At 53.6% G+C, this 18,020-nt stretch overlaps 1 protein-coding gene across 7 annotated transcripts in view; it reads right to left on the bottom strand.

Annotated features, from left to right (window-relative positions):
• Positions 1-18,020, bottom strand: part of Trak1 (trafficking kinesin protein 1) — a 95,214-nt gene that overhangs the window by 70,148 nt on the left and 7,046 nt on the right. The window contains exon 1 of one of the 7 annotated variants that reach the window (XM_040739923.1): positions 5,381-5,532. The exons of the other annotated variants lie outside the window; for them this stretch is intronic. The gene's annotated coding sequence lies outside the window, so the exon portion shown is untranslated. Of the gene's footprint in view, positions 1-5,380; positions 5,533-18,020 lie in introns of those variants that run through there. 7 annotated transcript variants of the gene reach the window in all.

Here is an 18,020-nt window from a genome sequence, read left to right as displayed (position 1 = left end):
CTGCCACCCCTGGGAGACTCCTCTCAGCTACGGCATGGCCACCACATGAGGAAGGGGACCTGGGATCAAGATGGCTGCTGCCAGTCAGTGGCCTCTTTTGGCTAAGCAGAGGTCTGACCGAACCAGCACTGCGCAGCTGCTCCAAAAAAGGCAGTAGACCAACACATTCCCACAGAAACACCCACGTGACAGGCTGCCATTCTCTGGTGTCTCCATGATGTTTGACATTGCGGAATAGAATGGAGCCAGGGGTGGGTGGGAGAGGGCAGATCCCTTCTAAGAATAACATGTCACTTGTGAGCCGTGAGCTGCTCAGTCACCGGGACTTGACCTGTCTGTCCTTCCAGGACCGGGCCAAAATGCATTCTCATACGTCAGAGTATTTGATCTTTTTGCAAAGTGGCTAACCATCTAGACATAAGCAAGGCTTCAGTTGCCTTCAAAACGCAGAGAATTAGGACACAGCAAAGTTGTGTGGAGGCAGCTGGGGCGCTCTCCTGGACCTCAGGGCCAAAGGCTCTGGGGACTCCTACGGAAATGGACATGAGCGTGCTTGATGGATGGAGAAGACATGCCAAGGCCTGGGGCTGGGCAAATGCAGCATAGAGAACTATCGGGAACCCTAGGACAGAGGCTGGGGAGCGGGCTCAGTCAGGAAAGAACTTGCCGTCCAAGCAAGAGGAAACCCCAGTTCAGTCGGCAGAAACCGCTTGAAAAGCTGTGTGTGGAGGTGCACACTTGTCACCTGTGAACCCAGCATTCCCAGGGAGGCAGAGGCAGGAAGGGCCCTGAGGCTTGCTGGCCAGCTAGCCTAGACTGCTCAGTGACGTCTAGGCCAGTAAGAGACCCTGCCTGCCTCAACAAGCAAGGAGATGGTGTCCAAGGAATGTCACCCAGGGGTGCCCTCTGGCCTCCATGTCCGTTTTCACACACGCATGCACCTATACATGCATGAAGAGACACAAAGAACCCACGGAACCATGCCAGCATTCAACACCCACAGCCGGGTACTTGCAGGCTGTCCCACCGGGGAAGTGAGGACAAGGCTCCCAGCTCCATGGGAGAGGAAGCCGAGCTTCCCAGGCACAAGGACTACCCTGTCAGTCAAGGTCACATGACTGAGCAGGTGGCAGATCCGGTCTGAGAAGCCTCAGAGGCTAACATGATATCCTTAGGCCACCACTGCCCCTCTCTGGAAGCATGCCTGTGAAAACTTGGGAGTTTCCCACGACATCACCCTAAGAGACGGGTTGAGGGCTCCACACATGTCCTTGCCACCCGCCCAGTTGTGGGTGCTGGCCATCTTTAGCCACACAGGCAATGCCAAGGGCATGGTCATAGCAGCCCTGGGTGGCCGGGACAAGGTGAGTGAGAAGGGTACACACGGCGCCTTCCATGTAGACTTAAGAGAGAAGCATGTGAAGGTCTGCCTTGAGGGACACGGTCCACAAACAGTTCTGCCTCCCACAAGGCAGCCAAGCCATGCCTGAACCACCCTTCCCAGAATTCCCCTGCCAGTTTCTCTAGCTTCCCTTCAGGTAAGACACATCAGGCACTTGGCATTCTTCAGGGCTCCCCACCCAACGCACATGAGCGCGCGCACGCTCGTACACACACACACACACACACACACAGAGGGGCACACACACACTTCTTTTCACCAGCTATTTTAGACAACTCTAGAATGCTCACGGTCCATACCACTGTACCCTAAAATGTCACTCAAAGGCCAGCTTGTATTTGTGAAGTCCCGAGCCTGGCCAACGCCCCCAGGCACCCACGGTGCTCAGCACACACACACACTGTACAACAGTGACGGGCTTTCTCCAAATCACCTCCCCACTAGCCAAAAGCTACTCAGGAGAGAGGGCTCAAGTCACAGCCCGACCTCAAACCAAGCCTGAGGACCTTGCTCCAAAACTCTTAAGTGCTTGAAGTGTTCCGATAAACAAGGGGAAGCCAGGGCAGCCTGGGAGACAGGTCTCATCGCCCACCGCGTCGACCCAGGACAAAGAGCCAGGTCCCGAGCTTAGGAGGTGCAGCCACCCGCTGAAGAGGCCGTGTCATGCCCCCGACTCTCTCTCTAGTACGACAGAGATTGTCACAGGGCAGTGGAAACACCCTGAGTCCTGGAGAAATGACGGCATCCTGATCCCCGGGGATCCCCAAGCCCTGGGGTCTGGAGTGACCCACCTTCTAAGACAAGGCACCCCTCAGAGCTGCCTGGGAAGGAAGGGGTGCGGAGCACCCCAGGGCTTTCAGTCTACAGAGGTGGCTCCCTCCATTGACAGGGACTCAGACTGGATCCACACCTCAGAGGGAGCGTCGAGGAGGCCCCTCCACCCTGGGATCGGCTCTGTGCTGAGGTGGCCTACCAGCGGCTCCTTCTTACAGTAGGGACAATGGCCCTAAATTAACATTCAAATTTAAAACTCAGAGAAGCTTAGAAATCGGGTTCTCACAGCTGGGCACAGTGGCGCACAGCTTTAAACCAAGCACTCAGGAGGCAGAGGCAGGAGGATCTCTGAGTTTGAGTCCAGCCTGGTCTACTGAGAGAGTTCCAGGACAGCCAGGGGTACACAGAGAAACCGTGTCTCGAAAAAAAAAACAAAAAAAAAAAAACAAAACAAAAGTCAAGTTCTCCCGGAGGGGGAAGTCCCTCTTCTGCAGGGCACACACCCGCTCTGAGGGGCCACCCCCGGATGGAGAAGTGATGCATCCCCAGGGCTCTGGGCCTGCCGCTCCTTTGCCATGCAGGATCCGAGGGTTCTGGGCCCTGAGAGGAAGGCACCAGCTGCACAGCTGTCAGGGAACAAAGTACAGATACACTCCTGACCATGCTGCAGATCAGCAGGGCTGGGAACACAGCAGGGACAAACGCTCCTGACCATCCAGCAGTTCAGCAGGGCTGGGAAAACGGCAGGGACCAACACTCCTGACCATCCAGCAGATCTGCAGGGCTGGAGAAACATCAGGGAAGAGAGGGATAAAAGGATGAAACAGGAAGGCAGAAGACACAAATAGAGGGAGCAGGAAGAGGAAGTCAGGGAGCCAAAGGGGAGGAAGCCAGAACTACACTGCCACCTGCTGGTCAGCCGGCCTATAGCAAGGCTTCAAGAACACAAGTCTGCAGGCTTCCCAAAAACAAAAACAAACCGACCATATGACCAGCTTCTACCACTCGTGGGCGATCACTCAAAAGACTCCAAGCCAGCACACCCCAGAGATCCTAGCACATCACACTGGCTGTGGCACCATCCACAGTCGCTGAGGGATGGGACCAGCCCAGGTGTCCAGCATCAGGGGACGGGATACGGAGAGTGCTTTCTATTCACAGCTGACCGACTGCTTTTCAGCCATAGGGAAGAATGAAGTCCTGCCATCTGCAGGGAATGAATGCAACTAGAGACTCAAGGGGGGGGTCTCGGGGAGGCAAATGCCATTTTTAGTGTCCCCCATTTTTAGCTCCTAGGTTTTGCACGGATCCATGAAATTGGAGAGGTACAGATAGGTACTATAGAAGCTGAGACAGATCTGCCTAGGCCCCAGACTGTAAGGGACAAAGCTGACAGATGGAGGTGGGGAGAGGGAGGGCGTGGCGTACGGGTGAACACGCTCAAAGTCACCCAAAAAGTGCACTCCATGAGAACAGCCGTGTGCAGCTCTGTACACGGGGTAATGCGGTCTGAAGAAAGGGGCTCCAGCCTGGTTCTGCCCACACGGCACCTTGTAACCCCGGTGCAGACTCCATCTCTCTAGACTCAGCTTCTCTACCTGTAGAACAACAGCATCACCAGTCGCTCTCTGCCCACCAGAGACCGCTCTGAACAGTGACAGAAAGGCCACGAGCTTACAGAGCCTCCACGGGGCAGCCATTGCCCACAATCCTTCCCTGTCCTCCTAATGCTGACCTCAGCTGAGACTCGGGGTCTGAGTTCCTACACAAAATCCCCTGACTCCTTTAATTTTTAAAACCACGTTTACTTATCTGGGGACAATCATGCCACAGTGCACGTGTGTGAGAGTCCTCAGGCTTGGTGTCAGGTGGCATACCCACCGGGCCGTCTCGCCAGCCCTCAAGTCCCATGATTTCTAAATGCTAGACTAATTTAGAAGCTTTAAGCACCCGAGGGCCAAGTTAAACAAGGCTGCATGCAGGGGTCTCCCACCCCGTATGTTGCTTCAGGCCTTGGGAGGACATCGTGTCTGTGTTAGCAGCGGCAAACAAGGTCCAAGGAGTCACTGTCAAACAAGCCCAAACTGCAGGCTTTGCCTGTCTCTGACCCCTCCTCCCAGCCCCTACCCATTCCCCTGCTTCCCAACAAGTTTCCCTGTGGCCATAATGGCCCCAGGGCCAGTCCCAGGAGTCACTGGCTGGAAGCAGCAGCCCCTCTCTGGGGCCTGTGTCACCCTTGGCAGCGAACGTGACTGACCCCACTGTGTCAGAGCTTCACGGGGGGCCCTCATCTCCTCTGCCACTCTGCTGCTCTGCACAGACCTGGAGCAGTTGCACTTTCTTGACGCTCTCAGGATGGAGGATCAGTGTCCGATGACCTGGAGCACTCTCCTCTCGGATCCTTTGGAAAAGCCTGTGTGAGCCTCTGCCCCATGGCTTATCTTTGCCTGTTGTGAAGACAGACTTCCTCTACGTAGCACAGTGCGGGTTAGCCTGGGACACACCGGCCTCCCGTCTGTGGTTCTGGAACCCCGGGGACTACGCACGGAGGTCATCTGCACTTATCATCCAGAGCACAGACACCACGACTCGGAAGGTCACAGGGGACTACCAGAGCCCACTTCATCCACTTCTGCCAGGGAGAGCAAACAACCCAGAGAGGCCGTGCGGCCACACAGCAAAACAGAAGCCAAGCCTCCCAGACACTGGCCCCTGCGCTGTCTGTCCAGGGAACTGCTAACCCAGAGCCTCTGCAAGGCTCTACAAGACTCGCCGCCAGAGCAAACAGCACTGGCTCCAATGGACACGCGAGTGCAGGACACGCGGAAGCCGTGTTAAAGGACGGGAAACGAGAGTGGGCGGAAGGGGAGAGTGAGGCCTGCGAGCCCCGGGGTGCTGGGTGAGCTGCGGGCTGAGAGCTACCAGACAGAAGGCAGGACTCAAGCGTCTGAGGTCTCCGGGTCTCAGGGCAGACAAACATGTAGGAAACAGACAGCGAAGGCCGACAAAGCCAAACTGCAGAGAAACACATGATGCTGGAGAACTCTCTAGAATGGTTGCAGTCTGCGGTTGCACCCGCAGAACTGAGTGTCCAAAAAAACAACAGCGGTCTCAGTTCAGGTGTATGTATCTGCCCACCACCCCCAACACACACACACACACACACACACACAGCAGGCCCTCACACAGGCTTAGAATACGTACCCCTGCCAAGCAGCTGAACTGAGACAGTCCGTCCACCCACTCAGTCACATTTAGAAACAGGGTTTCCAGTGTGAGGCTAAAGGTCGACCTTGGGCAAGGGCTGTGGCCTGGTCCACGTGGGCATGGTGGTTTGTTGTGCAACAGAGCAGGCAGGGAGAGCAGAGCAAAGGGAAGGAGGCGGGACCTGCTGAGAAGCCTCCTTCCTCCAAAACCGCCCCACGCAAAGCAGATGGTCGCAGGCTGGTGACGTCATGCTGCCTTGCCATGGGCCAGCAAGCCATGCAAAGCCCATAGGTCGATAGAATCAACTATGGATACATTTCCCTGGACGCAATCCTGTCACTACGTGATGGGGCTTGGCTGTTGACGGGTGGTGAAATGAGCAACCAGGCAGTGGACTGCAGGCTGGGGGCAGCATATAACCATACGCTCCAGCTCCAAAGGTGTTTGTTGACAACTGCTTTGTGTGCTTTAAAACAATTTTTAAAAAAGGATCCTTGTTCAAAGATGATAATGAAACACTAATACATACACAGAATGGCTAGGATCCAACGGCAAATAAGGGTTGGGGGAGACCTCAGACTCAGGGGGAAAAAAAAAAAGACAAGGGATCCCAGAGCAAGTTGGCCACATCAGGGACCTCTGGGTTTGATTCGGAGAACTGCCTCAGTAATGAAGGCAACAGAGGATGATTCCTTATATCAACCTTGGGCCTCCATGAGTGTGCTCACATGTGCACGAGCACCCACACGCGTGTGTGCCCACACAAACATGCAAGCACACACAAATATACACTATACCACACATACAGATGCACACCATAACACACACAAATATATACTATACCACACATACACAAATATACACTATCACACATACACAAATATATATACTACACCACACATATACAAATATACACTATAACACACATACACAATTATATACCACACACACACACACACACACACACACACACACACACACACACACAGAGGAGGCAAATGATGCTAAGAGTTGGAGAGGACCTGAAGAAGTCTCACACTGGCGATAGAAGAGGGAGACAGCCATGGCTTCGACAGCAGCACCAGTCTAAAGTCAACTTAAAAACATCCCTGACGTCCACACTCAGGGCAGGTGGGCTCGTGATAGCATACTAGAGCTCAGTTAGGCTGTGTGGGTCTGGTTTTGCCAGGTGAGCCTCACTCTGCCAACTATGAGACAACCTGAAATCAAAATTAAAGGCGACTGCACTGACACAGAAAAAAGCCCTGCTCACTCTCAATCTCCCTCCCACTGGCTCACAGGAGCCCCTTTCGGCCCAGGCATGCAGCGTCTCTCCCCAGTCTGCAAGCAAGCCCGGGTCCCCAGATTCACTTCAGCCAACATCAGCCCGGGTCCCCACTGGCTATAGACGACATTAGATCCCAGTTACCACAGGCTTGGTCCCCAACACGCATCCCTCTGTTAGGATAAAGTGCATGGCAGACCTTGGCTGATTCACTGGCAGGGGAGGCAGAGGGACAAACACACCAGGCAGTCAGAGCTCAGTGAGAAGTTTTATTAGAAAGGAAAAGGGGGTTAAGGAAAGAGGTAAAGAGACGCAGAGACAGAGAGAGGACAGAAGAGAAGAGGGAGACAGGAAAAGTCCTGTCTGCCCCAGGGGAACCATGGAAAAGGGGAGCGGGAAAGAGAGGAACAGGAAAGAGAGAGCAGAAAGAGCATAAGTGGGCGGGGGTCTGACTTTTAAAGGGGTCCTTCCATTTGTGTGCAGACTAGAAAATCTTGGAACCCTGGGCTGACCAGGGTACTGCCTGAGTGCACTCTGCCAGGCGACAGGGGCGGCCAGCATAACGCCTGAGTTCTTACACCCTCAACTTTAGATACAGAGAGAGGCGATGAGGCAGGAGACCTTCTAAAGGCAGACAGTCAGGGGGCTCAGGAGCGAGAGAAGTCTGGGATTCCATAGCTGATTATATGCGTTATAAACACAGTGTGTGTGTGTGTGTGTGTGTGTGTGTGAGAGAGAGAGAGAGAGAGAGAGAGAGAGAGAGAGAGAGAGAGAGAGAGAGAGAGAGAGAGAGAGAGAGAGAGAGAGGGAGAGAGGGAGGGAGGGAGGGGGAGGGGGAGGGGGAGGGAGGGGAGGGAGAGGGAGAGGGAGAGAGAGAGAGAGAGGGAGAGGGAGAGGGAGAGGGAGAGGGAGAGGGAGAGGGAGAGGGAGAGAGAACGAGAACACCCGGGCTAGCCTTGCACCCCCAATGCAGCCAAGGGTGAGCATGGACTCCTGCCTCTACCTCCTGCGTGCTGGGATAACAGGTGCGGCCATCACATCGGGTCTATGCTAGAGGCTCACTCCAATGACTCCTGTGTGCTAGGCAAGCACTCACCAGCCCCATGCATTGCATTTTTTGGAAGCAGGCTTTCATATTAAACCTAATTACATCAACTGACCAAATCACTCTATACTAAGGTTCTGAAGAATTCTGTAAAAACATGAGAACATTTCTCTAACTCTTTTGACTTATTTATGCAGGGCTAAGAGTGGCTCTGGGAAGCATTTTAATCATTGTAATGGCCTTGCTGGCTGGGTGTGGTAGTGTACAGCCTAAGTTCCAGCACTTGGGAAACTGAGGCAGAAGGAGTACCAGCCTGTCTCACTGGGAAGGCTGTTCACTGATGACTCCTGAGGTATGGAAAAGCCAGGGCCACTTGGGTCAAGTGTCGTGAAACAGAGACAGCTCAGAAGTGTGAAGCCCTTTGCTAGGTGGCTTGGAAAAGCACAGACATGCTTTTCTGCAAGCGGCTAATGCATCCACGCCTCCTGCTTTGCTTTCTGGGCTGGGCTGCATCCTGAAATCACCTGACAAGAAAGCACACCACACCACGTGACCAAGGTCAAAGCCACCCAGAGTCCACAGTTCCCAATGGCGATGCCCCAGGGAGAGAGACAGGCTGCTGCCCAGACAGGTTTGTCCACCGCCTGCAGCAGGATTTCCCAGGCAGTCCAGGACACAGCACATTTCCCAACAAAGCTGCCAGTTTTTCTGTCTGTCTGTCTGTTTTGAGACAGGGTCTTATTATGTAGCCCTGGCTGTCTTGGAACTAGATATATAGACTCCTTGAACTCACAGAGATCGCCCTGCCTCTACCTCCCAAGTGCTGGGATTAAAGGCGTGCACCACCATGCTTGAGTAGCCAAGTTTTTTTTATCTGTGTGCCTGCCTGTCTCTCTATCAACCCATTGTCTACTTAGCCATCTATCTGTATCTACTCTATTTGTCCGTCTGTCCATCCATCCGTCCATCCATCCATCCATCCAACTGTGGGCGCAGTTCAGTCCACAGCCCCAACAAAAGTTATTTCATTAGATTATATCGAAGGCGATTCCTACTTTGGTCATAGACTCCGGAGGGACAGAGGATGAGGCAGTGGAGTTAGCAGCTGGGCTGAACACCAATGAGTTAGGGTTCTTCTGTAGCCTTGGCTCTGCTGGAGCTCTGTGTCTATCATCAACCCAACACACCTGTCGCCTGTCTCCATGTCAGCTACCCAGCTGTCAGTCATCTCTCCATGCTCTAACACTAGAAATGCAGAAACACGCCTTGGCTCACGGTTCTGGCCCTGCTCCCGGATGTCCACGTCTGTGCCCATCCATACATTCCCTTCCACATCCCCATTCTCTCTTGTGAGACAGAAAAGCATAAAGCAAGGTCTAGACCCTTCGGGGACTCGTGACAACTCCCTTCCCACCGAGGAGGACACCAGCCACAGCACTGGCCCATGAGACCCGGGCATGGCAAACCAGGTGGAACCTTCCCAGGCTGGCCTGGAAATAAGTACACACCCAAGGGATACTTTGAGTTCTTGACAGTCCCACCTCAGCTTTTTACATAGCTGAGGTGATCAGCGTGCCACCAGTCTCTGTATTGTCCTGTTTTTACATAGGGTATCTATCGTACATGACAGGCGGCCTTGAACGCCAGAGACTCCTGTCTCCACCTGTGCTACGACATCTGTTATCTAGAAAGAAATTTAAAGGAAGCCCTGTCCCTCAGGGCTCTACCCGAAGAGAGGTGCCTGACCTGGCCACTGGATTCTGGAAGGTCAACCCTCCAGTGTCCCTCCTCTCAACGAGCCTCTGGTGCTTCTATAGCTCAGGCAGGATGGCTGCCTGCCCAATCTGGACACATTCTGGTTACAATGTTGTGTGACTCCCGTAAATCTGAGTGTCCAGTCAGCAGAATGCACACATTTTCCAGGAACAAAGGAACATCACTGCAGTGGAGTTTAGTTCTGCATGCTCACATTAACAAATCTCCCTGTCTGTGTTACCGGGATGGGGTTCAGGGTCTCTGGATGCCGAGCGTCTCCAAGCCCACTTCCTTTCTTCCCGACCTCTAGCGTTAAAACGCTCAGGAACAGTTTCTCCCATACTCATTCTGTCTTTACACCATCTGGGTTTCACTGGATCTGAAGGAATTCAATAGAAAGTCAACTAGACTTCCCAGAAGGTCAACAACAACAGCGGCAAGCATTTATGGAATGCCACTGTATGCACGTTCACGGGACGCTACTGTGTGTACTAACCCTGGTGCCTCACTGGATCCCACACAGCTCCAAGAGTCAGAAATCCTTCTTTAATTTTTACACTACTTACTTTATGTGTGTGGGTGTTTTGACTTGTGTATACTTCTTGCATCCCTGGTACCACACAAGCTGGAAAAGGGAGTCAGATCCCCTGCTGGTGGTGAGCTGCCGCGTGGGTGCCGGAAACTGCACCCAGGTCCTCTGGAAGAGCTGCCGGTGCTCTAACCACAGAGCCGCCTCTCCAGCCCTAAGAGTCAGGGTTCTTACTGTCCTCTGTGACACAGCAGAAGAAAATCAAACACAAAGCAGAGCCCGGTCACACAGCCAGGAGGCAGCAGACCCTGGTTTCCTAAAGGAGGCTGGCCCAGAGGGCGCCTTCCCAACCATCACCCCTGCTGCCCCGTCTCCTTCCCAACCGTCACCCCTGCCGCCCCGTCTCCTTCCCAACCGTCACCCCTGCCGCCCCGTCTCCTTCCCAACCGTCACCCCTGCCGCCCCGTCTCCTTCCCAACCGTCACCCCTGCCGCCCCGTCTCCTTCCCAACCGTCACCCCTGCCGCCCCGTCTCCTTCCCAACCGTCACCCCTGCCGCCCCGTCTCCTTCCCAACCGTCACCCCTGCCGCCCCGTCTCCTTCCCAACCGTCACCCCTGCCGCCCCGTCTCCTTCCCAACCGTCACCCCTGCCGCCCCGTCTCCTTCCCAACCGTCACCCCTGCCGCCCCGTCTCCTTCCCAACCGTCACCCCTGCCGCCCCGTCTCCTTCCCAACCGTCACCCCTGCCGCCCCGTCTCCTTCCCAACCGTCACCCCTGCCGCCCCGTCTCCTTCCCAACCGTCACCCCTGCCGCCCCGTCTCCTTCCCAACCGTCACCCCTGCCGCCCCGTCTCCTTCCCAACCGTCACCCCTGCCGCCCCGTCTCCTTCCCAACCGTCACCCCTGCCGCCCCGTCTCCTTCCCAACCGTCACCCCTGCTGCCCCGTCTCCTTACCAACCGTCACCCCTGCTGCCCCGTCTCCTTACCAACCGTCACCTCTGTAGCCCCATGTCTCTGTGAGGCTTTGAGTCCCTCAAAACCTTAACTTTTTCCACATTCCCCGGGTCTCTTGAGAGTCCCTCACGCAGTGCACACAGCTAAAGTCCTCTATGGTGGGGTAGGTCACTATAGTCACCTCAGACACAGTGGTTGTTGTTATGTTTCCTGGTACCCCGGGCTTTGGTGGCTGTGACCCTGGGTTTGTGAAGAGAGGTCCCTTCTGGCTGGTCAGCCTGCAGAGACTGCATCCCTTGACTTTTTTTTTTTTTTTTTTTTTTTTTGCCTCGTGTAAAATACGAGCTTCTGCAGGGTGGTGGTGGCACACGCCTTTAATCCCAGCACTCGGGAGGCAGAGGCAGGAGGATCTCTGTGAGTTTGAGACCAGCCTGGTCTACAAGAGCTGGCTCCACAACAGGCTCCAAAGCCACAGAGAAACCCTGTCTGGAAAACAAAAACAAAAACAAAAAGTATGGAGGCTGTGGTTAAGGCACTAAAACCTGCCTGGCGGTGGTGTCGCACGCCTTTAATCCCAGCACTCGGGAGGCAGAGGCAGGCGGATCTCTATGAGTTCAAGGCCAGCCTGATCTATAGAGTGAGTTCCAGGACAGTCAGAGCTACACAGAAAAACCCTGCCTCGAAAAACCCAAAAGAAACAAAAGAACTGAAAAACCTCGGCATCAAAGCACCGGGCACTGAACCGAACCGTCTGCCCAAGAACCGGGGCCAGACCACTGGCTGCAAATGCAAGAGGTGATTTATTGAGTACACAGGCGCCTGCGGATGCTACTGCAACTCGGGTGCAGAGCATACCGGGCTTTTAGGGAGTACAATATTTATAGAGTTTTAATGGTTACATAAGTAACAGGCATTTCATTGGCTCATCTTGGGGGCAGGGGTAGTTCCCACGGACTAAGTTTCCTGGTGTTATTTTATGAAAGACCCAGGCATACTTTAGCAATTATTATCCTGGTCCCATGACTATTATGGTGATCATAGACACAACTGGGGGCAAGGGTAGTTGCCAAGGACTAGGTGTCCTGGTATTGTCATAAGAAAGTTCCCAGCACGCTTCAGCAATTATTATCCGGGTCCCATGATTGCTATAGTGATCAGACACAATTGGGGGCCAGGGTAGTTGCCAAGGACTAGGTTTTCTAGTATTGTCATATGAAAGTTCCCAGCATGCTTCAGCAATTATTATCCGGGTCCCATGACTGCTATAGTGATCATAGACATCCTGTTTTGAGGGTGAGACACCTGGTCTGGGTTTCTTTCATTAGGCAATGGCCTGGCCTTGCTTTTCTTTTCCTAGGGGGTCCTGGGTAGGGGTCTTTCAGAACAATGCAGAGGAACTCAGGGGTTCCTGAGAACAATAGTCAATATGCAGCCATCCTGCCAGGCAGATTTCAGGACAGCCAAAGGCTATGCAGTTTCATTGTGGCAGTGCTAAAAAAAACGCCCTAACACTGTGGAAGTGACCACTCGCTCACAAAGCATACTAAAAGCTACTCAATACTATACATCCCAAGGACAGAGTGTCTGATATAAAGATGTTTCCAGAAAGGATTGACTGGGGGAGGGGGTGTTCCACCCTGAATGCAGGCAGTGCTGTCCCACCAGGAAGAATCCTAGACTCAACGAGCAGGACCAGGAGAAAACCCAGCTGAGCGTCTGATCCACAGGGATCCAAACAAGCGGCCTAGCACTCACGAGGCCGCCACGCCCTCCCCACCACAACACACTGCACCTCTCAAACCGTGAGCCAGAACCCACCCTTCCGCCCCCTTATGGTGCTGTTGTACGGCTTCTGGTCCCAAGGGAAGGAGTGAATGCCAGCTACCCATCTGCCCTTCACAGGCTAGGCTGGAGGTCTGCAAGCCACAGCCCCCCGGGGAATCCAGCCTGTTCTCATAATGATGGGTTCTGCCAGCCCTGATTCGGAGCTGCGGACGGACGGTACAGAGCACCTGAAATGTTTGCCTCTGGCCCAGCAGAAGTGAGGGAAGTAAAGGGCTCGGAGGCGTCTGTCCCTGGGAAAGGTCGCCTGTTGACCCGTCATTGTAGGCTGCCACCTCAGACTTGTCCACAACCTCCATTCCCGACCCCGCTATACTCTACTGACCCGCTGTGGGTGAAGCACCACACGACACACCTTACATGGCCCATGTAAGCACGCCTCTGCGGCTCAGTGTACCCCAAGCAAACAGACCCTGAACTGATGCACCATCGCACACGCATGGAATTAAATGCCACAAATGTCGCAGAGCCTCTGGGATTGCGGAGACATCAGCCAGCACCTTCCTGAAGCAACACCTGGAAATTCAGTCTCGAGCAGAGCGCATGAATCACCAACAGACAGGTAAAAGCCCGGGCCATGGGTGGGACCAGGGTCACCACCATCCTTCCCAGGGAACGTAAGAAACATGAGGTCACCTGACTCTTGTCACACCGTCCTTTGTAGGACTGACTTCTGGGATGGGCCCCAGCACCCAGGATGGTCAGAAAGCGAAGCTGAGAAGGGATGAGTGAGGGAGGTTTCCTGTATTCTGCACATCTACAGTCACTGCCAGACAGCAGATTCCTTCTCTGAGATACAGTGTGGGTCATCAGGCTGCTGGTGTAGTGATATATATATCCACTAGGTGGCGCTGCAACATCATCATCACAGCCTGACTGCCAATCATAGGCCTGGGAAGGAAGTGAGCACAGAAAACTTCCAGGCCAGCTACAAGGCGTGCTTGGCTCCGCTCACGTCTCCTCTGTCCACAAACACCGAAAAGAAAAGGAAACCTGCCTACCAACCATCATTCTCAAAAGAAAGTCGAGACAAAGCCCACAGTGGCCTCCAGGTTCTCCCAGGATTGCAAATACTAGAGCTCATGCTGACACCCGGGCTCCTCTGACCTCTTCTCTTCCTGACCCCACCCACCCTGAACTTCTCCAGCTCATGGGCTTCCCTTCCCCCAGCTTCTCATTCCTATACGACCCTGCCATTTAGGCCGTGAGGGCTGCTGGTTCTCTGCGGTCCAGCCCGGCCTCAAACTCACAGCGATCCGCCTGCCTCTGCCTCCGGAGGAGTGCTGGGATTAAAGGCGTGTGCCACCAACGCCCGGCTTTCTCCCTGTTCTTGACTCTCCCACCAGAAGCCTCTGGCCGCTCGCTCCCTTTTACCTACAATAAAAACCACACCTCAGAGCAGCCAGGTCCTCGCTTTATATAGTGACGCTGTTGATGCTGAGCCAAGGAATCCAAACCAGAAGAGAGGTCTGCACGGTGGCGCAGCCTTGGCAAAGCTGTTCCACAGGCTCCGGCTTGTTGTGGGAGGGGTTGCAGGAAGGACCAGTCCTCAAGGACCCTGGGCTGCTGGGTGTGGTTCATTAACAGAGCCTGACACCCTGTATCCATCCATCCCCAGTACTCCAAAAAGCATCAGAAATAGTGCCTTCCTTCCTTCCCTCCCTCCGTCCTGGGAGCTTAGTCTGCCCAGGTTTGCAGAGAGGCACCTGGGTCAGTCAAGCAGGGTCTGAGCCTGGAGTGAGAGTCAGGGTGTGACACTGAGTGGCTGGCTCCCTTGGGGTCTGCACTCTCCCGGCATCCAGGTCTCTGTCCCATTGACTCCCTGGTGTCTACTCATCCTCCTCAGCGGTGTTTTCCACCAAGTCTGTGGCCACTGCACCACATAATGCCCACCTCAGTTCCTGGCCCTCCTTAGCGGCAATAGGATCACATCTGGCCTCTGTGAGCCACACACTGACCACTTCTGAAATCTGAACCGCCATATCTTTGTCTGACCACAAGCCTGCGTCTCCCCCGTGTCTCCAGTCCGCCTCTGTTTATCTCAGGACTCCACTCTGCTCAGTCTCTGTTTGCAATGGGTCCAGTCAGACCTGATGACGGTCCTCACACCCGGGTATCTGCAGAGCTCCCAGTGGGCAAAAACCAAACGTCCAGAGAAACCTGTCTTAAAGTGTTCCCTGTTGCTGTGATAAAACTCTGGCCAAAGGTGGCTCGCAGAGGACAGGATTTATGTGGCGTGCACTTGCACCCCACAGTCCATTATGAAGGGAAGCGCGGGCTCGAGCCTGGAGGCAGGGGCTGAAGCCCAGACCACGGAGGAGCGCGACCTCCTGGCTTCTGGCCATGGCCTGTTCAGTTTGCTTTCTTATACAACCCAGAATCAATGCCCGGGGGTGACACCATTTGAAGTGGGCTGGGTCCTCCCACACCAATGATTAATCACAAAAATATCCCTACAGACTTGTCCACAAGTCAGTCTGACACAGGCATTTCCCAACAAACGTTCCTTCTTCCCAGATGACTCTAGCTTGTGTCAAATTGGCAATAACAATAAAAAAATATAATAACAACAGCAAACAGAACAATAAACTTGTGTCCCCAAACGCTCCTTGAAAGCGGGGCTAAGAGCCCCGGGATTCTGGGGTCTGCCCTCCTTTTTTCAGAGAGGCCAGGGAGGTGGGGGAGATGGATTGGAGGGGGGAAGTAGGAAGAAGATGAAGGGAAACAGGAAGGAGGATAGGAAGGGTAGGAAGGAGGAGAAGGAGGAAGAGTGGATACAAGGCTGGGGAGTGGGGGGCTCTGTAAACAGTGCCCAGGGATCCTGTGCGGCTGCAGTGCTGACTGCACATCTGAATATAGCATTGACTGCACATCTGCACATAGTGCTGACTGCACATCTGTACGTAGTGTTGACTACACATGTCTACAGTATTGACTGCACATCTGTACATAGCGTTGACTGCACATCTGTACATAGTATGACTACACATGTCTATAGTATTGACTGCACATCTGTACATAGTGCTGACTGCATATCTGTATATAGCATTGACTGCACATCTGTACATAATGTTGACTACATACACATGTCTACAGTATTGACTGCACATCTGTACATAGTGTTGACTGCACATCTGCACATAGTGCTGACTGCACATCTGTACATAGCGTTGACCGCACATCTGAATATAGTACTGACTGAACATCTGTATATAGTGCTGATTGCACATCTGTATATAGTGTTGACTGCACATCTGCACATAGTGCTGACTGCACATCTGTACATAGCGTTGACTACATACACATGTCTACAGTATTGACTGCACATCTGTACATAGCGTTGACTGCACATCTGTACATAGCGCTGAATACACATGTCTACAGTATTGACTGCACATCTGTATATAGCGTTGACTACATACACATGTCTACAGTATTGACTGCACATCTGTACATAGTGTTGACTACATACACATGTCTACAGTATTGACTGCACATCTGTACATAGCATTGACTGCACATCTGTACATAGCGCTGAATACACATGTCTACAGTATTGACTGCACATCTGTACATAGCGTTGACTGCACATCTGTACATAGCGCTGAATACACATGTCTACAGTATTGACTGCACATCTGTATATAGCGTTGACTACATACACATGTCTACAGTATTGACTGCACATCTGTACATAGTGTTGACTGCACATCTGTACATAGTGCTGACTACACATGTCTACAGTATTGACTGCACATCTGTACACATCAGCCCAGTGCCAGGCACTCGACAGGTGCCATGGGAACCCCAAGGATGTCACCACCTAGAGAAGAGGAACAGGTTGATAAGTAGATGAGCAGCCTAGGGTGGGCAGTTAGGGCCATGGCCGCCACTATAAACAGTCCAGTCTGCTCCAGGGCCCTCGGATTTCAGTCCAAGCTCACAGACTGAGAAGCCCCTCCCTTGGGAGCACTGACAGGCTGTTCCCACAGGAGATAAGGCATCTTCTCAGGGGAAAATGCATGACAGATCCCGGAAGGACAGCCAGCCAATGCTCCCACACGCATCTGACGAAGATCTCACAGAAACCTTAAAATCAATACAAAACAAGATCAGTCTGCACACTCATTAAAAAGGCGGAGCTGCACAAAGGGGTTTACCAGAGTAATCACCCAACAAGTGCCAACCGAAGGGGGAGAGGGGGCAGGGAAGGGATATCAGAGGGGAAAACCTGCTTCCTTATGAAGCTTCCGTCCAGCCCCGCCCCAGCCCCACCCAGCCCTTCCTCGACCCCACCCAGCCCCTCCTTGGCCCCGCCCTTTCTCAGCTCCTCCCAGTCCTCTCAGGGAACTACAGTCTAAGTAGCTGCTCAGGAAGAGGAGCTGAGCCCCCTAACAAACACACACACACACACACACACACACACACACACACACACGCACGCACGCACGCACACACACACACACACAACTTCTCACAGCCAGGGAAAGGGACTGAGTGAGACCAGAGGACAGTTGCTACTGGGAAGGAGTTAGGTACCCATCCCAGGTATGCTGATGAAGGGTAAAGACCACGTCTGCAACTCAGAATTCAAAGCAGTTGGTCTTGGGATCCAGGCTAGTGTCCCCATGGGGGGACAGGGGCTGGGAAGGAGCCTGCAAATGGGGGCTGGCTGCAGGGTGGCGCCTGAAGCAGCTCCGCCGGGCTTCCCTCTCCTGCCCTCGGCTTCCCTACAGCCCAGCAGCAGCCTCCAGGGTTTTCCTCCACACCAGACAGACCCATGGATAAACAGACAAACCGGCAGGCAGACAGACAGGTGACAGAGTGAGTTGGTTAAACATGGTGGGGCTGTAACACTGAGGAGATGCATTAAGTAAGCACTGACTGCATACTAAGCCTTCCTACTCTGTACCATATGCGTGAGCTCTCGCACTGCAAACCAGCAGTGAAGAAGGGGAGGGATTTTTTTTTTTTTTTTTTTTTTTTGGTTTTTCGAGACAGGGTTTCCCTGTGGCTTTGGAGGCTGTCCTGGAACTCGCTCGGTAGACCAGGCTGGTCTCGAACTCACAGTGATCCGCCTGCCTCTGCCTCCTGAGTGCTGGGATTAAAGGCGTGCGCCACCAACGCCCGGCGAAGGGAAGGGATTTTTAAAGGATTTTTTTTGCCACAAAACCCCCAAGGGACCCCGCTGTGTGAGCCACGGATAAGCATGAACAACACAGAAAA

This window comes from Mesocricetus auratus, unplaced genomic scaffold (genome assembly GCF_017639785.1).
Source record: "Mesocricetus auratus isolate SY011 unplaced genomic scaffold, BCM_Maur_2.0 Super-Scaffold_100691, whole genome shotgun sequence".
Classification (NCBI taxonomy): Eukaryota; Metazoa; Chordata; class Mammalia; order Rodentia; family Cricetidae; genus Mesocricetus; species Mesocricetus auratus.
Note: the sequence above shows the minus strand (reverse complement) of the source record. Positions and strands in the feature narration are given on the sequence as shown.